At 35.3% G+C, this 21,156-nt stretch overlaps 2 protein-coding genes across 2 annotated transcripts in view; both read left to right on the top strand.

Moving 5' to 3' along the window:
* The window catches only part of FGF14 (fibroblast growth factor 14), a 383,177-nt gene that overhangs the window by 44,658 nt on the left and 317,363 nt on the right, over positions 1-21,156 (top strand). The window lies entirely within an intron of this gene.
* Positions 1-21,156, top strand: part of POGLUT2 (protein O-glucosyltransferase 2) — a 232,493-nt gene that overhangs the window by 210,423 nt on the left and 914 nt on the right. The window lies entirely within an intron of this gene.

Raw genomic sequence — 21,156 nt, 5'->3', positions numbered from 1 at the left:
CTCATTAAGTTTACCACTTTCTAAATTTTATAAAATAAATAGTTTCTTTATGTACAATTTTTTTTAAGGGTGAATTGATGAAACATCTCACAGAATAATACCAAATTCATTATTATTTGTGAATGAGCTAATGGTGTCAGGAAAACATTGTCAGTCTTCCACCTTCATCCTGTGTAGAAGGGAAAGAACAGCAAAGACACCCATCTTGCAGACAGTGTTCCTTTTGGTAGATTCTATGTATTCTCAGGTCAGATTGTGGGTTTATAGTACAATTTTGTGGAGGTAAAGGACAGTGGAGCACTAGGCACAAGTTCTGTGTATATCACCTTCAAATTTTGCTTTGGTCGCTTGAAGCATGTGTTTGTAGGGACAAATGTAAAATGTCTTCCCCTCTGTGGCTTTCTTTCTTTTCATTTTCATCTGCTTCATTGTCAGAAAATCACATCTAGCTTCAACTCACCATTTCTTAAATTCATGCCTTGAAAACCCCTTTTTGATTGCATTAATTGAAGGAATTTCTATCTTGAGTGTTGATAAAGTGGATTTTAACAGTACTTCATGCTATGACATCTAGATGCTGAACTTTGATTGGAAAAATAGCTAGGACTCCTTGGCTTTTGAAAAATGACAATGATGGTTTTGAATACTGTGTGATGCCATGATTTCATGAGAATAAGGAATTGTAAACATTAATCACCCAAGAAACAGTTTAGAAAGGAGTTCCTTTTGGATACTTGGTATGAAACAATCATTGGCTTAAAATATTTATGTTTACTGGAACAAATTCTACCATTTGTTGGGGTTTCAGTACCCAAATTATGAAATACTGATGTGACTTTTTGTAGGTTATATGGGATGAAATAATGAAGGTTTGCTCAGAGAGGTTGTAGAGTCTCCTATGGAGGTATTCAAGACTCATCTGGACACCTACCTGTGTGACCTATTGTAGGGAACCTGCTTAAGCAGTGGAGTTGGACTCAGTGATCTTTTGAAGTCCCGTTCACCCCCTGTGATTCTGTGATAAACTGAAAACAGCCTGACGGTAGTTTGACTTTTGAGATTTTAATGGTTAGCTGCTTTCCACACTCTATAGCAGTTCTCTATGAATAAAGGTTTGAAAGTAGAGATCCTGATCAGGTGTTTCAGAACTCCAGAACCTTCCTCTACTATTAAAGTGAAGTTCTCCTGCAGAAACAGAACCTAAAACTCTTCAGGAGATGTAACTAGTCAAGAGATGGATGAAGACCACATGCAGAATACTCTGCAGAGTCCTCATCCTGCTGAAGTCACCATTTGGAAAACCTGGTAGATAATCACTTGCTATAAAAAAAACTTACTGAAAGAATTGGCGGCAGAGTTTGGCTGCAATGCTGGCCACAACACAAATTGTTATTAACCTTGATTAAATATAAGTAATGGCTGACTACTCAGAAAGATTGAAATCTGGTAGCTTTGATTGGATAACAGCAAGCTGCCTTGCAATTACCAAGAAGCAAATATTATATACAAGATTTAGTATTGTGGTCATCTGATTAGCATTGCAAATTTAAGTAATTTATTTGTAGCGCCTAATTAAGTTTAAATGTTCTTCAGGTTTTTAGGGAATATTCTTTCTGTTCTCTATCTAGCAATTTTCAGGCCTGATGAATATTTGCAAGATTAAATTATGATGTCAGATAGCCACAAAGCAGGACTTTTAATATGGAGTTTCATTAGTAGTCTCTCCAGAGCTTAAGCTTCTCAACAGTTTGTTATTTGCAAAATTAAAACTACCTCTGAGAGTAGTTTCCAGTATCTGACAGCAGTGAGTGACTGCACATACTGCACAAACATACAAATGTTTAATAGAAGTAGCTTAGGAGAAGAGATCTCCTGTTATTCCCAAGAAGGCACACTGTTATCTATGGCTCCGGCTTATTACATTGGGTATTATTCTCATCTTGCCAGATATGAGTTAAGTCTACTAGGAGGAGTTAATTCCAGACAGATTCTCAGAATAAGTGTCTTGGTAGATTTATTGTTCTGTGTATTATGTACTTCACAGATCACAAAAGAAAGTGGTATCTTGTTAAATGCAATGACTGCACCAGGTGTCGTTGAAAGTGGGATAACACTGAGGATGGGAGCAACATGATAGAAAGGGCAACTGTCAATAGGAAAATATTTTCCAGAACACAAAAATCATTTTTGATGCTCTTGAAGTAATGCATTCTCTGTCAGTACAAAAGTTCATGAAGTTTGTTCTACTAAAGCTGAATTTCGAATAATTTGGTATAACAATCATGGAGAAGATGGTGCATTTTTATTTTTTTTTTAAATCCACAAAGCTGTCAATCTGAACAGAAATTCAGAGCCAAGAAACCACTTAATGCATTACAACGTCACTGCTTTATTCATATTAATGTTTTATGATTTCAGCACTTTTTAAATAAAGCTAAGAAGTTAAATAAATAGTTTCACTCTATTTATGGATAATTTCCCCCTTCAACCCTTTATTTTTTTATGTTCATGGGAATGAAATTTCATACTAAGATCCAATAGAGACCAACATTATTTTATCTGGCTATAAAATTCTTGAGTTTCAAGAAATTCTTAGCCTATGCTTTTACTTCTGTTGATTTAAATGGGAATACTCAGAAATGGGATTCAACTATTCAGCTTTATAATCATTTGTGAACTAAGCAGTAGCTATTCATCTTGACCATTGTAGTTTCTCATTATTTTTTATTTTCAGAGATGTAAACAATGAAATTAAAACAATAGTTAGGGACATTCTCTTGGTTCTGTAATAAGATACAGAAATTGATTTAATGGTTTCAGTACTCAATGGATGTAATTCGTAATGTATATTGGAAGCTATCAAAAGTTTTGTTCTGTAAGCAATAAAAGATTTTTCTTAAAGCTGCAAGAGTAGACTGATTCCTTGACAATTTTTTTTCCTAACTTCCCGTTTTGTAGAGGCACTGGAGAAGAAAATCATTTTTATTGTCTTGCTTATGTTAGAGATGATGTCACAAACGCATAAAGATATATATAGCTCATTACTATTGTACAACATGCAGCCGATACATAATATTTCCTTCAACTAAGACTAATTCTCTCTTGGAACATCTCTAAATTTAAACAATGTGTTGACCAACTAACTAACTAATTTGAAAACTAATAATAGTTCTATATTCAAATACATTCATATGTTAGTAAGTAGTCTTACACAAATCTATTTGTATAGCAGCTACTATTAGGTAACTTTTTTAATGTAAATGATATGCAGTTCCAAAAAACCTTATCTTTCTGTTTGAGAGATGCCTTATACAGGTTCCACTAAACTTTCAGCAATTATACATCATATCAATTCAATTGTATGAGCGCTTTACACTGTTTTCATCTTTTTGAACTAGGATATTTTTGTAATTTCTTGCAACAGAATTTGTATGTGAAGAAGAAAGGGGAAGAAATTATCAGAATTACATTCCCTAGGCTTGATGAATCTGATATCTCTCCTTGGGAACTTAGCAAGAAGCCTTTCCTATTCCACAGTGAAGGAATAGGATGGGATGTCTCATTGACTTTTATGGGAGTAGGTCATTCAGCAGAGATCACCAAGGGATAAGCATATGGATCTCTAGTGTTTTCCCGTTCCACTTCTTTACTTAGCATGGACCAATTTTATGGTAACTTACTGGTACCAAGAATTACAAGCACCCTTGAAAAGGTGAAGGAAATAAAGAATGTGAAATGTATGTTCTAGTATTCTGGATAGCAACATAAAGATGAGAAGAAGGCTTTGCTCTTGTCTTGCTGCATATGCCTCAGCATCAAACATCTAAATCTGATCTGGTAATCCTAATTTCAGTTTTCATCTGATGAAGACAGTTTCAGAAATTGCTTCATCTGATCTTTTTAGTCAGTGGTTTGTATTGGGGTGGACTGCCTTCTAGAAGCACCAGCTTCTTTCTATTTAATGCAGAGTGCTTAGGTTGCTTAGCACAGACCTGAATGTCTAGAATTAGATTTCTATGTTCAAGCAGGTGAGTTTCTCTGGGACTGTAGAAGGCAGGACACTGTGACTGAAATTTGGTCAAGAAGAGTGTTTTATCCTATAACCATGTTCTAATATACCTGCAGTGTTTGCATGAAGATCAGTCAATATTTACCTATCTCATTGTCAAAATCAGACTGTTTCCTCACCAAAAAAGACAGCACTGAGGTTCATATAGAAGATAGATCACTAGCAAAGAAAATATGTTTCCATCCAATCTATCAGAAAATATTTAGAGAAAAATGTTCCGTAATGATCCAGTGGGCCATTTCATGAGACTTCATTGTGTAGAGGGACTAATTCTCAAGAGATCTTCTTTAAGTAATTGAGGCTGAGTAGTACTAACATACTGAACTATTTTAGTTGATGTGCAAACCCCTGTGAAAGGTTGCCACACGTGGCTATGCTATGGAAGATCATCTGAATGTTAAAAGGCCACATTCTTCCATTGTCTTGAAGATTGCTTTATGAGTTTGCTGTCTGGCTCCATGCACTGTTTTCTGTGACAAATAATTTTTTACGTGGAGTCTTAGACCTCAAGAAGCAGAGTTTCATGAGCTACTAGTACAATTAATATCTCATGAGTTTTCTTTGTACTGTGGCTAAAAAGTGTACTGTACTCACTCTTTCGTATCATTTTTATTAGTTTCTTCACATATTTATTTAAATAGTCCTCTCTGAAGATTAGTGTCACACCATTATTTTATGTTATGATCTCTCCCTAGAGGAAGTTCAACTTAATTGTATTGTGTCACTGTTAATTAGTGGCTCGTCTGTATTTAATTTGTACACTGATTCCAGTATGTTTTAAAAGAGAAAGCTGAGTGTATCTTCTAGTCCCACACAATGTAAAACAAACTTTTCTGAGAAGCCATAGTCTTAAGTGCTAAACATGTGATGTATTTTGCATGTGGAGCTGAAATATCCATAATCACTTGACATTTGGTTCTGTTTCTTCTGTATTTCTTAAGTTTTTGCAACTGATTTCCTTCTCTTGATTAAGTGACTTTTGAAATAGATGTACTATATTATATATTTATTATACAAGATTATTGTTCGATCGTATACAGTTGTAGGTTTATCTTTACTAATTCCTTATCATATTTTTCAGATATAATGTTCATTCTACCTACTATGAGAACTGTCTTTCCTGTGTGCTTTTGGAAATGAATTTACATCTAGCTGCATTTGTAGTCATTTCCTATGCTTCTGTGACCTTATATCATTACCAGGCAGATTAAATCACCTAGTTTTGTTTCTCAGATTCTCCCATTGCATGCTGGCATCTATCTTTTTTTATTATTATTATTACAGATACTTCCAACTATGTGAATAAAACTCCTGCTGTCTCACAGTGTGCTATTTCTCAGAATTCACCTCAGATGTTTTGCTGTCAGGCTTTCAGTGCATGTTATGAATTCTTATCTGTCCTTACCCAGATACAGAGTTGCATGTAATGTGAGGAAAGAGATGCTGATTTTGGATGGCTCATGCTCAGTTTCCCACATCTAATAATAAAAGAGGTTTTGTAAAAGGCAGGAAGTCATGTCTGAGCTGGACTATGTTGCTTCCAAAACAAAGTTGTCATTGGAGTGATGAATCAATTAGCCATAGTACTTGTCGGTGGTGACTATTTGGGGGCCAGGGACTAGCAATCACAGTATAATTATGTTCATTACAAGTAAAACCAGAAAACCTCAATGAGAACTTGTTTTGCATCTCAAAAAAGTTAAGTACTCAAAGTACCTGTGAGAGCAAGTAATTATTTCTGAAAGTATAGAAAGGAGTAAGTGGCACCTAGGGAAAATGTCCTGGATAGTAGATGTTCTTGAACTTTTGATGTAGCGATGGAAGCAGTTAGAAATAATAAATCAAAAGCTTAAATGATGGGAAAAAGAATAAAGGGGCTAAGAGGTTATGAACTACTAGATTTTTGTTAGGAAGGATTTTTGTTAGGGGGAAAAAAATCTATGACTGAGTTAACTGCAATAGAAGATTTTTTTTTCCTATCTTATAAGTACAAAAGAAATGTTGGAAAGAGTGTCAGTCCAATATTTAATGGAAATGGTTACACTGATGCTGTGGTTCATGGAAAAAAAACCTCAAGGATATATCTATTTTATGTAGAAATATGGCTATGTGTTCTTATTACCTGAAAATAACTTAGTCACGATCTTAGCTCATAAATTTAGTGTGTTAAAGTCTGCTATGGGTAAAGAGTTTTAAATCAGAATAACTTGTAGGTAGCTGATTGGGAAGGTATCTACCTCCTTAATGTTAATTTTTAATATGTATCAGGAAAATATCACAATTTGAGAGAACTATCACATGCTGCTATTGTTCTGCCATTAGAAAAAGCTGTAATTGTTAAAGAATAGGAAGTTCATTAATGCTGGTCTATATGACTATGGAAAATGAGTCTTATCAAACAAGCCTTATTTCATTTCGGAAGGACTGTAAATTAGATTGAAAGAAAACTGTGTAGGTAAGATTCAGTTTCATACAGCTGGTTTAGTTCTATCATTCTAGTACTGGGGTTTTTAGAACCTGTTTTTTAAACCATGAAATTTCAAAACAAAATTTAGAAGTCACTGTTGATTTAAGACAAACAAAGATTTGACACTGTAGACTTGTATGTTCTAGGCAGAGTGATAGTGCAGCTTGGCTTGCTAGGAAAGCTGTCTGCTAGAAGAAATATACATGGGGAGCAAGGGAAGGAAAAGACTTTGGCTGAAACCAAAGCCAACTAGGCACCAGTTTTTTTATTGACAAAAATGATTAATAGTTAGAATCTCCTGAATAATTTATTCTATATTTTCTCATATATTCTGGAAAAGAAGTCTAACTTAGAACCAAATTATTTGTTTGCTGTTTTTTTCTAAATCAGAATTCTTGAATCATCAGGCACTGCTTAGTGTGCAGACAAGGAATTGTTTTATCTTTATCTGTACTTGGTGAAGTATCTGCATGTTGTCTTTATAGATAATATTGTGAGTGTCCTCTCCCTAGGTAATTTTTTTTCTAGGGCATTATACAAAGCACATAAAGAAATTCATGTTTTGCCACAGTTCTGAAGTTATTTAAAGTAAGGAGTTGATGCTGGCACCATAGGCATTTCCCTGTTAGATTTTCTACTCATAGCTCGCCTCCCTTTCAGCTGTTTCCCCCATTCTCCTTGGCCATAGCTAACCTTGGTGTTTATCCAGTGCTCTACTTTGGGAGCGCAGAATTTTCTTCAGACATTTCACACAAAAACTGTAGACAAATTCATTTTATTTTAATGGAAGTTTTTGTCTCAAATTTATATCTGAATTAAGAAGTTAGGGAGTTTTTAAAGTAATTCTCATGTATTTTCATATTTTATTCCAACTGTCAACAAAATTCCATATTTTGGGGTGATATATCTCCCAGCACTCATCACTGAAAAGCTGGTCTAGAAGTAAGAGTGGTATTTTTGTTTTGCTTTGCCTGAAAGAAGCTTACTTTATTAAGCACATTTGTTGTCTTTCATCTTGCTGGATACATTTTACAGTCTACAGAGTATTTACAGTAATGTTCTCCTCTTTACAAGTCGATTATGTTTCTCCCAACCTTACCCCTTAGAAAATGCCATTATCTAAATAAGGAATCCTTAAGATTTCATTGCATAGCAGACTGATAAAAGATATGTCAGATAACCATTTTGTTGCAGCCATTTCTAGGGAAAATCAGCAAAGCTAGGCTCTTTTCATGTTTGTTGGATGAGTAAGTGAACCTGCCACTTTAGACTACAACACCCATTGCCAGGAAGTTCTTGATTAAGATAAATTTTGACTGCCTTATCACATCTAATTGAAAACACAGCATTAAACTCATTGTAAAACAAGAAGAGCACACAAAGGCATTATATTTTATTTATTTGTTTACTTCTTTTTTTTAATTTAAGGTTTTCGATTCATCAGAGAATCAGATGGAGGCTATGTATTTTTTGGTTTCTTTTTTGATGGATTTTCTGTTATATAATTTTTTTCCCCCTACTTCTACCCAACTGCTAGAATGAAACAAACACCTTAGTAGGCAACTTCTATTTTTTCCTCCCCTAAATGACTTCATTTTGGCAGGGAGGAAGCATCTGCACAGTACTGTAATTTCTTCCCACTAATGTTCTGACGAGAAACAGAGAACAAAATCAGTTCTTGCTATGTACAGATTTAGGGGGTGGTACTTGCTTCACTAAAATCCTCCTTTCTCCAATTTGTTGAAGCTCTGTAATGATAATATTTGGCAGGGTTGTAGCCTGTGTCTAGGTGACCTTTGCACTTGCATGGAAAGAGATTAGTAGCAACTCATACTAACTGAATTTTCTTATTCATGTAGACTCATGTTGAAACAGTTTTTGTAAATATTGCTTGACTGTCATTAATGAATGTTTAGACAGGCACACTCATGTTAAAATTTATTGATTTTATTAGAAAACTTCATTACTTTAATTTTGAATTTCCAAATAATTATTTTAGATTTGAATATTAACTTCATAGTTTAAAATTAGCCTTATTTAGTCTTACATCTAAAAAAACCCAAACAAAACCATAAATCAGTTTCTTCTCCTTTCTCATTTGTAAGTGAGTAACAGGCTTCCTTCTTCCAAGCCAAATTTTCTTTCAGCCTGCAAGAGGTTCCATACAAGTAATTTTTTTTCTATCTCTGTACTTAGAACAAAAACTTCTGCAAATTCAAACAATATCAAGCTTATTTAAGATAAAAGACTGTCAGATAGTTAGATACTTCCAATGGAAAATACAAAATAAGCTGTTTCTGCATAGCTAAGAAGACCTTATTCTGAAATTTAACAAAAATTGGGACTCTCAAAATCTAAAAACAAAAAGTATTTTTTTAAGACAATGTGGCTTGATGCTGTTTCCTCTTTTCCCTTGAGTGAGAGGTAGGTTCAATTAAAAAAAGAAACATGCATTTCAACTTTTTATTCTTGCATTGGCATTAGATAGCATACAGGTCATGTGCCTTTGACCTGAGGGACTCTCTTCAATAGATGCTATCTGTACATCATTGACAAGTATTTTCTTATAGGAAAAAGCTTGAGGTTTCTTTGCTTTTGCCAAAACATCTTGCTTTTCAATACATCTAAAATAACACATTTAAGAAAGAAGAGTGTTATATAATCATGGAATAATTTATGTTCAAAGAGACCTTTGGAGTTCATCTGGTCCAACTCTTGCACAGTGTAGGCTCAGTCAAATCATTCAGGATTGAGTGCTGAACATTCCAAGAATGTCCACAATTTCTCTGAGCAACCTGGTTCAGCATTCTTCTGTATATTAGCAGGCAAATGCAAATATATGATGGAAAATATATTTTTTTCTTTTATGAAAGGGGACATTAGAGACTTCATAAGTGACAGGAAATCAAGGGAGTTTCCTGCTTTAGTTTTTACAGAATCACAGAACTGTAGGGGTTGGAAGGGACCTCTAGAGACCATGGAGTCCACCCCCCTGCCACAGCAGCTCCCTAGCCCAGGTTGCACAGGTAGGCGTCCAGGCGGGTCTGGAACGTCTCCAGAGAAGGAGACTCCACCACCTCTCTGTGCAGCTGTGCCACTGCTCCCTCACTGCACTGGGAAGAAGTTCCCATGCACATTTGTGCGGAACATCCTATGCTTCAGTTTGTGGCCTTTTCCCCTTGTCCTCTTGCCACTATCATAGCAATATGTTCCTAGTAGCTCATGAATAAAACCTATTCTAGAGTAGCAGAAGTACAAATAGTGCCTCACTTTACCCGTCCTGTGTTAATTGAGTCATTTGTACTTAAGTAGGCCAGACCCATTACAGTTTGTCTGTCATTTTGTAAGGCACGATTGTATATGATTTCTGTGATCATGTAGGAAGGATTTTCAGCTGTCTTATTTTTAGTTTGGAAAATGTCTGATCAAAGAAGAGAGGGTTAATTTTGATGCAAGAGAAACACTTTAAGTTAATTCCATGATTACTCAGGAGAAAATCACTTAAGAAAAATGTTAGAGATAAAGAAAAAATGAGGTTTATGTGGCAAATCAAAGACCTTTATAATAATTTGTGCAGTATGCACAGAGCTCAAATATTTTACATCATGCCCAGGAATGAACTAAGATGGAGCAAGCAAATGGAGATATGGGAAACAAGGTTAAATATGTGTAGGGGTACTTGCAATACTTCAACAACACCAGTGGATGTTGACAAAGAAAAGAGTTAGGCTGAAGGTTTTTGTAGACTACAAAACATTCAAACACAGAATAGGGAAAATGGAAAAATAAAAACAACAACAGCAAACCAGTAACTAGGCTGGTGCCTCATCCAGGGTTGTTGAATTGCTTACATGCCAAGAATCAATCCCTGGGATTGTGGAATATTCATTATCTTGACACTTCGAGTTATGACCCAAACTTTAACTACTGTTGCATTAGGAGGACACTTCTTTTTCTCTGAAAATGTCCTTTCATAATTGCCTTTTTCAGGATTTATTTTGTCTTCCTTAAAGGAAGACAAGGATCCAAGGAAGATGATGTAGGATTCATTACTGGACCAACCAGGACACCAGCTTACTTCTTCTGTGCTATGCTGAAACAGAAGCTCTGTGTTCGAAATGGAACTTGAGCATCTTTAGTAGTACAGTGTGATAATTACAGTGTCACCATGATCCTCCTGAAATAGGATTTAACATTCTGCAAACTCTCACGGCAGCTTTCATAGGACCAGATGCTTCAGCTCAATCTGTGTTGACTCAGCTAAAGTGAAAACTGCTTGAAGTTTTTGCAGTTGAGGGAGAAGTTGCTGTCTCCAGGAAAAAAAAAATAAAGTTTATTTATAACCTTCTTTTACTGATTTAAGAAGCTTTAATTTTATTTTATGAAAAACCTTTTTTGGGAATATATTTGGTCTACTGTTGAAAACCAAAACCTCAAAGTGATTTTATAATCACTAAAATCTACAGAAAATAAAGCTGTTTGTACTCATAGATTTGTTAATTTAATTATGATTCACTCTGAAGTAGATATGGACAATATTCTCAAGAGTTCTCCTTTCTCCTTCTCTGCTACTGTTTTGAGTTGCTAAAAATTGGAATAATTTTTCTCTGGTAAGTCGTTCCAGCTTCCTGACAGTTCAGATAATTTTTGTGGTATACTGTCATCCAAATGACTTGATGCATTTGGTATGAATAGAGATGGGAACATTTTGTAAGTTATAACCACAAGATAATTTATTCATACAGAGAAGGCATTGTATTTGATAACTGATAAATTTCATTCTGTTTTCATGATAAAAGCAGAAAAGGATGTGTGGATTGCAGCTGCTGGCTTAATAATGCTGCTGATGACTAAGAATGGAATGGATCTTTCTGTGAGTTATATAATCAGTTTAAAAGCTCTCCACATTCCACTTCTGACAATTTATTTAAAAAAAAAAATTAAAACATGATGCCATAAGAGAGATTAAGAAAAAAGGAAAAACACAACATATTTCATTATAAATAAAAGTAATAGCCAGATACAGATCAGGTGTGAATTATTTGAACAGTAGCTCTAGGAATATTTTTAAAAGTCAATGCTATATCTTTTCTGTATTTAAATGAAACTAAATATTATGTTTATTTAGGCTCAGAGACTCTCATTTAGGAAACTACGAAGGGAAGTGTTGAGCATTTTGCTCTGATTAATTGCAAACTTGCTTAGAATTATAATTATTAACAACTGAGAGTAAGAGCAAATAGGAGCTCTTCCCTCATTACCCTAGGGATTAGCGCTTCCTAAAAATGAAGCTTTGACTAAAATGATGATAGCTGAAATAAACACGGAGCTCATAGAGTTTTCTGGTTGCTTTTTAGCCTGGTACTCATTATTGGCTCAGCAAAATATTAAGTATAATCTTTCCCTCTGCCTAACTGAAGGTCTTTTATATACGTAGAAACTGGGCAGGCATAAATGCTATTTAAACAGAAAGCCATGGTAGAAAAACATCAGAAAGAAAAGGAGTTGAGAATGAAAACAAATAAAAAACAACAGAAAACAAGTAAACAAACAAAACAACAAGAAACCAAGGACAAACCAACCACAACTATATGCTTAAAAAAAGCATCCAAAAACAAATCACCAAGAGAAGAAACAGGAGATATGCTAAAAGATATATAAATATATATATATTAGAGTTTGTTCTTGTTTAAAAAAAAAAAACAAACACAAAACAACAAAACATAGAGTTGAAGAAAAGACTTTTTTTGTCTAAGCCCAGAAGTTTCTTATTGGTTCCAAGGAGGTTGACGGAGTGTGTTACTCAACGGTTTTCCTCTCTGAGCCCTGGAGAAGTTAGAGGGAGTGGAGATTTCTGCTTTTATCCCCTTGCATGGGAACAGAGTCTGTCACAAGCTGACCTAAAGTCAGAAAAGTGAAACAACAAAGAAAACAAAATTGCTACTTGATTAGGATAATAAATAAATTCAAATACACAGCTGGAAGAATCCTAACACAATCAAAGTAGTGACTGGCCTTTCTCTGATGTCAGTCTCCATCCTGTGATCATGACACACACAGACTGTGTTTGTTCTTCTGTCTGCATTTTCATTCATTCTTTGTGTTGTATTAAGCAAGTCATACCTCATCTGGAGACCTCTGCTACCTTAAGCATAGAATTAAAGTTATTCCCAACCTCTTGTAAAACAAGTTAGGTCTTCCTGTGAAAGGTTGTAGCTCAACACAGTGTCAACATTGTATTGTTGAACACTTCTGACTAATTATTTTTTACCAAGTATTCTGTCTTTCTGTGCACTTTCCAAATTGAATTTCACTTTTCTTCCTTCACAAGATGTGTCAGCCTCCTAGGGTTCTTTTGTATTTTCCATTATCTATAATGACTTTACATTTTTATATAAATGATTTTCTTTTTGACTCAAAAAGTGTATGTCAGGCAAACCAAAAGTAGAATTCTGTAGCATCTATTAATTTTTTAAAGATCAAGCTTGGAGAGTAACCAATGGAGATTGGTTGAGCTATACAGCTCTGCTTTTTTGTGAGAGTGATGTGTATGTGGCAGGAAAAAGGTAAAAGATAAAAGATTTATGGTCTTAATTTTATGGAGGCCTGAGGGAGCACATTAGAAAGTGCAGAAATATCTGTCCGTAATGGGAGTTGTGTATGGTTCCTAATTCATTTTTGTTAATTCCTTCTCCTCTTAGGTAGTACAAGGCACATCCAATTATCTCTGGCATAACTGATCATATATGTGAGGTCTGAAGGACTCAAAACCTAGTAAAGAAACAAAGAGATTAGTAGTTCTGACTGCAAAAAAATAAAGTGTTTCTGTGGTAATGGATGGTCTTGAGTACTCTAAGACAGAAATTAGAAAAACATTACTAGAAAGCAACACACAGCAAGCTGAAAGTTTAGCACTATGTTCAAGATCAGCAAGCAAGCTGTTGCAGCTGAGGGTTTCACCAGTCTTATCTTGATGTGCCTGCAAGCTTAGTTCCTTCTTGGCACAGCATCCAAAGTGCAGATAAAGTCTTGCTGAGCTGGTGACTCCAGCGGTCAGCACACCTGTCATGCCTGAGTACATGCATTGAGTTCTACAAGTTAGTTCTCACCCCTGTTGTATAGAACGCCAGTGTACACATTTGTTTGTGTGCTCAAAAGCACCAAGAGAAAACCAAAGTAATCTTTTTTAGCTACTGACTTCTGTATAAATAAATAAATCAGTAGGATAATGTGATTGCTGCAAGATTACCTGATGTATATTCAGATAGTTTTCATTTTATAATAATGGAAAAAAATAAATTGAACTGCATGTTCTTTATACTGAAATACTTACAGCAAAAGAAGAAACTGAATAGATAATATTTTTCTAGCCTTTGCTGCTTCTGTAGTCTCCAGATAACACTAAGATTACGGTCTTGAACAAAGGAGCTTTTCAGAAAAAGTAAAATTTCTCACATTAGTCTCAACTGTTGAAACAGTTGAAAATGCGATGTTTTTGTCAAATAGATTTTTGAATGGCTACCACATGATTTATTATCTTCTGAGATAACTGGGGTATACATAGGAAGTTTGAAGGACTTATTGATTCATTGTTATTTTGGGCTGGCTGGCAGAGGATTAAAAGAGAAGGAATAGTCTTGTCCACTCATCTGATTGGCTTGTGTATCGTACAGTTATGGGAGACTGTATCTAGGCCATCTGTCCAGTGATAGACTATTGAACAGTTTAATAAAATGATTGTAACGTGGTATGTTTTGCTCCCGATAAGAGTGTAAGTTAGGCCATTGCCTAATGTGATGCATGCATTGTGCTCTGCCTAGCGTTACATCAATGTACTGTAAATAATAATTACTGAGTCTTTACAAAAAAAAAAATATGCTAAGACATCTTCAAGAAGGTTTTGCATAGAAGAAAGCAGTAAACACTGTCATTTTGGACATCAGTATCACTGGAAGGAATATAAACGTGAGAAAAGCCTAACTACTCAGATCTGTAGTATTCTTACTTTATTCAAACAGAATTGGTAGAAGAGGATGGTCCCATCAGGCACGGAACTGTTACTGTGGCTACAAGGATGGGAGGATCTCAGGGAATTACTGCATTATTTCAGCATTACTGAAATGATATTCACCTCTGTTTTAAAACCCTCAGAAAATTAATTTGTATTTCTTCTCTTGCCTGATGATTCTACAGCTGAATACAGGGTGTTTTTGTTTACCTTTATTTTTATTTTTGGTCTGAAAGCGTACATAAATGTGCTTCTCAATCGTAACATTAAAAAACAATAAAATTACTTTGCATGTTAAAATATCTCTTTCCCAAAATGGCTTTAAGAGGCCACAGATATTTGTAGGACTTGTCATACTCTCATACATAAACAGCTATTTTGTAATGAATGCATCTAATCCTTTTTCATGCTAAACCATTTTGTACTCCCTCTTATCCTCTTTATCTGATTATTCATTGCTGTTTAGATAACACGATGCCGCTAATTGAATCTGATGATTCAAAGGTAGTCACACTAAGTGCTAAGAAAGACACGCACCAATCACTATAGAAGGTGTTTGAAAAGGGCAGGAAATGATTCAGTCATCACAGAACCTGAAAGACATCATCTTTGACTATGCTAACTTGAAGTTCGGCATCAATAAACACCTCTCTGTCATAAAAGAGCACAAATCCGCTGAAAAAATGCTGCCATTTTGCCTATATTCTGAATATTAGCTTTCTCTAATAATGCTTTTCAATTTTAGTTTTGGAGCACTCGGTGTGGCTTATCTCATGCAATCAAGTACAGTGTAAGTGTCCAGGACTTGTGTATTTGATTTTAAACGTGGGATGTGCACTTTAGCACTTAATACTGGGAGGGTTTTAATAGCTCAGATACAAGAGATGTGATCACTGATAGTCAACTTACTCAAGTTATATTTTTTTATTTCTTCCAAAATCCAAGACTGTCTGACTGAAAAGTTGAAGGAGCTTTGTTTTTCACCAAGAGTATATATAGCTGGCACCTTCCTTCTCTCAGTATCTTTACCAAAAAAATCACACTTTATGCTTTAAAAAAATGCCTATTTCCTGTAGGTAATGTGTAGCTGGAACTTATCTTATTAGAATTGCTCTTTCATGAAGGGTTGCAACAAGGGAGATATTGCATATTTCTAATTATTTATTCTTTTAAAAATTTTCCTAACCTATACTTGCTCTTTGGGAACAAATAGTTTCTTGCTTCCTCCTATTAATTCACAAACTCCCATGCACTACATGCAGCATGCAAATTCAGAATGTTTCCATTTGTTTTCTCTATCTGATATTTTGTGCAGATGAATGCAGTTGAAAATACAAGATGCATATTTTGGCACTGAATCTTTAAGATGAGATTCTGCCTTGCACCTTCACCAGCTCTGCAGCAGATAAAAACAGCAGTAACAGCTTGCACAGGGTACTGTATGGATACTGCATTTTTTCCTGAAAGAAAATGATAAATAGATAAACCAATTCCACGGTACTTTTTTTTGTTCGTAGATGGAAAGGATGAGATCCTTGGCAAAAAATAAATTAAAAAAGAATCTACATAGGAGTTCTACTTAAACAGCCTCAATCATATTGAAGTCTGTTTTAGCACTTCAGAGAACTGCAAATACACATGTGCCATAAATACAAGAGCATATGCTAGTCCTTTGCAGAATGAGTCTGCTTTATCTAGGGTAGCAGTAACTGTGTATGTGCCATTTAGTTGATCTGGGCATGGGCAATATAAAAGATGGATCAGATTGACTACATCCATATAGTAGTGCACACTGTCCACTCATTGCAGAGTGGCATCCCAGGAAGGGAAGGCTGTATGCGCATGCACTTGGAGCTGATCTAAATTTATGCAGTGGACATTTCCTTATGATTTCTGGACGTGTGGCAACATGGACAGAGTTCCTGCTATTGTACTGAGTAGCTTGGTGAGAACCAGGATTGCTCTCGTATATCCCCTCAGGCATAGCATTAGCGTAATTACTAGGTAGAAAGAGAGATGTGTGAAAAATATAGACTCTGTGATATTTGTGTTTTGCAGCATAGCACTTGGCATGTTGAGTCAGATAGAAAACTGTTTTGTATGGGATATGGTCAGGCAGCAACACCACTGAAGTGATCGTTCTTATGGTAGATCAGATTACTGCAAATAAATAGGATAATTTATACTTGGCTGCAGCTCTATTTTGAAGATATAACAACTTATTAGCATCATCTTATTTACACTGAAAATCTAATGTTTTAAAGAACTCAGCTGCAGGAGAGTTATCTTGTTTCCTTCATTTAGTCCTTCCGGATTTTGTAAACTCAGACCATATCAGTATGATTTGGTTATACGTATGAAAATCTGCTTTCGCTATCACATGTTAAAGCCAAGTATATCACTGATCTGATGAGTGTATCGACCTCTGTTCCTGTAAGTATTTTATATGAGACATTGCTTAGGTAAATGATCAGTGTTTCTGGGGAGATTTTGCATGCCTACCTGTAATGCACCTCCTGTATGGATGCTCCTTGCTCCAGCTAAATATCCCTGCTACTTTCTCTGTAAAAGAATTGGATTAATCTTCAGATATTTTTCTAAGACAACAAATAAATGTCTATTAGCTATTCAAAACTCATCAATGCCTATGTTCAAAAGATGTACTGGAACCAGTTCCTGTGTTTTCCTATGTCATTGTTTCCCAGCTTGGTTATGTGCTTTAAGTTCACATATGTATTGGAATGCTTAATAAGTACTTATGATTAAACATGCATAGAGATGTCTTACTCTTAGGGTATAGAGTATTTCTCGTTTTGTTTTGTTTGATTTGAAAATCTGAGGGCTTAATGATAGTATCACAATGTTTTCTGGAAGTGACGTGAAACAAGTTTAGGTGGATTGTAAAAATAAATAAATCAGGTGTTGTGAAATATATTATACAAAATGTAAAATCCCGACTCTATAGAAGTTGCATTTTCCTTCTGCTCATTGGTTTCCAGAAGTAGCCTATACATAAATGGACAGCATGAAAAATAGGTGAAATTTCCTTAAATGAATATTTCTTGTTGTGTATAGCAGTAGTACAGGAGCTGAGTTAAACAGAATACACACAAAGTTAGGAAGCTGTCCTTCTGATTCAGAACTGACATTTTGAGGTGTTCAAGTGGTGTTTTACCTTCTGTAGGTGAAGCTGAAAAACGAGTGGTTAGTTTGTTCAGCTCTGTATGTCCTGCTGTGGTGGATGTAGAGCAGGCAGGGATTTCCTTGATTGAGGTGAAGAGGTTTTCCATGGAAACTTGTATCTGGTCTTTGCTACCTAAGAAATAAATACAGCTTTGAAGAAATCCAAATTCAAAATAAGAATACAGAAATCAGAGAATTGCAGACACACGATTCTCAAGAAGTTGTCCGTGAGTCCATGCCTGCCAAAGCCAAATATAAGTCCAAGATAAGTTAGCATTTGGTAAATGTAGTTTCAAATCTTTACACAATCTGATATAGCAGTTTAGTTTTAATGTCTCACATACGGATAAAATATTTCTTTATAGTATCCCTTTTAGGTTTCTTCCTCAAGTCCTCAGAAAGATCAAGGCATGTAGGGCAGGTCATTCCTGACACAGAACTGATCTGTTTTGCAGTGACAGGGAGAAAAGCAATGTATGCCTACAAAAGGAAATATAATGTTATAATGAAAGGAAATGAGAGCTTGTCTAAATTAACCCCTTATTACTACCACAGTGCATCCCAGAAATCGAGTTAAACTCACCACATCCAGAATATATAGTAGTGCTAAAGCAGGGAGAAGGAAAATATGCATCTCTGGGTGACAGAGAATGGAGGAGAAGGCATCAGCAGAAGCACCTTTCCTTGTACCTCTGTAGTCATGGGGTTGCATTCTCAGAAATGTTTGTTGCTCATCTTCTGTCTTGCTAGGCCAAATCAGAATTGGGACTACTATGCAGGCTGTGTCTGAAGTGTTTTGCCTGCCAGAGCCCAGCGGACTGTGTCTGGGAGCACTTTTTGGATCATATATGACAGCAAGCAGGAGTGGAAGCAGCTCTGCAGGTTAATGGCTTCTGTGTACAATCACTAGACAAAGACAATGACACTGATAGGAGGAAACTGAATCATTATGTCAGGCTACTTGATTTTCTTTGAGTATATTTGTTTACCTGGAGGTTACAAGAGAAAATTGTTTTTATGGGAGTATCTGACCACAATATTTACAGAAAGAAAGCATGCCTTGTTGTCTTTCACTTTTGAAATATATTTTAAAGATATTTTTGAGAATAAGTAATGCAGTCAGAAGTCAGCTAGTCTGCATGTCAGGGTTTATGAAGAGAGTAGCATCTATGTATACTGAATTTTTGTAATACTAATGTAGATGATTATAGTTAGTATTTAGGCATCAATTGAATGAAGGTTCTCCAAAGGAAACCAGGAGAGATCAAATATTTCAGTCACTCTCTGCAATAAACCATCTTATTCTTGCCTTATAGTCATAATAATTCAGCTGTCTACTAATTGCATCTACTACTGTGTACTTTTACTTTTCCTCAAGGCTTTGTTTAAGTGCACTCTGTGTGACACTGGACATCCAGTGTGAGTCCTTAGTACTGTGAGCTTCCATCCCACAGGCTATATATTATCTTTAATAAGATTTGCAAACAGAGTTGTATGCTACATTTCATTCATGAGAAAAAATACTCCAGTTTTTCTGCTGAAAATGCTTTTGTTCCAATATGAATGCTTATCCAAGTTACTTGCCCAATTTGTGAGCAAAAATAATATTTTATGAGGCGCATTTTGAAATTTTCGGTGGTTTTGAATGGACTGTTATATGGTTAAAATGGTACTGTATTTCTTCAGATTTACAGCAACTTTATGATATTCTATATCACTGCTCTAATTTCTATAGGTAATTGTAACAACAATTCAGGCTGTGAGTGACTTTACATTAATGAATCTGACATTAATTTGACATGTGTTGCATAGTTTTTCAGTATTTGAGATGCTTGGTATTAGAATTATGCAGCTTTGAGCTGTTTCCCTTCCCTTCTCTCATGATCAGGAATCTGAAGAATTTTGCCATGACTTTCAAGTGAATGTTACTGTGAGGTGAGGGCCTAAGAAGCAAAATCTGTGCTGTTAGGATGTATGTATACGTGAAAGAGGAATTCTAGTAAATAATGTGCTAGCTGAGATAATAAAAAATCTATTTCACCACCTGAATGTATCTCATGATTATCTGATATTCTCAGTTCTTAAAAAAGACCTAGACAAGGTGCAAACTACTGATAATTAGTAATTTAGCCTTGAGATATCTCTGAGCTATTATCAGCTTCTCATGACTTCTCAGAATATAGCAGACTGGCATTTCAAGCATTTCCCATATTTCTGTCATTCAGTTGTTGAGTTTCTTCTCTTTCCTCATCCTCTCCTCTTCCTCACCTCCAGTTTAGAGGTGGTTAGCTATCCAACACCTGATTAAGTTCCCTGCAAAGACTGCCCACAAAGAACAGTCATGAGCACAATTCACATGTGAATTAGGTGAAGTACGTGAGTCTCTCACAGATGTGGGGTTGATAATCATATGAAAGTTCTCAGAAGATGAATTACACTCAAATACCATTGACCATTTACTTATCCACTAATTTGTCTCTGCCAGACTCCAGGATTTTAAAGCTCTCAGATGACCTTCAGTAAGTATACAACTGTTATCAATAATTTTCATTCCTGTGGCAATTTATAGCACTCTGTTCCCTCCAGTAAAAAGTATGCATCAGCTCCCTGCATTTTCCAATGATAATTCAAACTAGATGAGTGAGAGTTAGAAGTCTGGAGTTTGAGTTTCCAGACAGATTTTCGCCATGGTGGAGGATTTTTCTTTTTGTTTGGAATGGTCTTAGACATACGGACATCAAATATTAACTAACTTGATATATAATATCAGAAAGATAGATGTGAAACTTGTGACATTTTTGATGTAAATGTAAATTTATGTAAAAAGTCATAGGACACTAACTGTACAATACAGTACATAGTTGAATGTATTTTGACTGAAAGATATTCTTAAAAAAAACCTGTTCTTAATCATAGTTTTAATTTTTATAAAGGCTTTCATAAAATGTAAAAAACATAGTTTCGATAGATTAATGAAAAAAATGATAAAAATAGGTGTCTGGAAGCAAACAGTTTATTAGTGAGGTAGAAACAGCTTACAAACTATGGAAAGATAATAATTAAAAGAGCAAAAAGAACTGTATTCTAATTATTTCATATCTATTTTTTTCTATTTTATGCACTACTTAAATGACATGTAATGTAGAGTGGAGATGTAGCCACTACTGCCTTTGTACTGGGAACTGGACAAGGCAGCTTCTGGAGTTCCCTTCTGGCAGGCTCCTCAAGCTCTTAGCTACTTTGAGGCAAGCTTCCATCGCACCAGAACACCACAGCACCTTCTGAACATTTATACTGAATCTGAAAGTATCTGAATTCCCTGATATTGCTGACAAACACTGTCTCTATTTTGCTGTCGGGAAGAACTACACATGAATTTCTGTGTAATACATCTTGTCTACAGTGGATCCATTATAGCCGACAGACTTG

Source organism: Cyrtonyx montezumae, unplaced genomic scaffold, assembly GCF_038088225.1.
Source record: "Cyrtonyx montezumae isolate F1298 unplaced genomic scaffold, pur_monq_1.0 scaffold_3, whole genome shotgun sequence".
Classification (NCBI taxonomy): domain Eukaryota; kingdom Metazoa; phylum Chordata; class Aves; order Galliformes; family Odontophoridae; genus Cyrtonyx; species Cyrtonyx montezumae.
The sequence above is the reverse complement of the archived record's forward strand: the minus strand, read 5'-3'. Positions and strand labels throughout refer to the sequence as shown.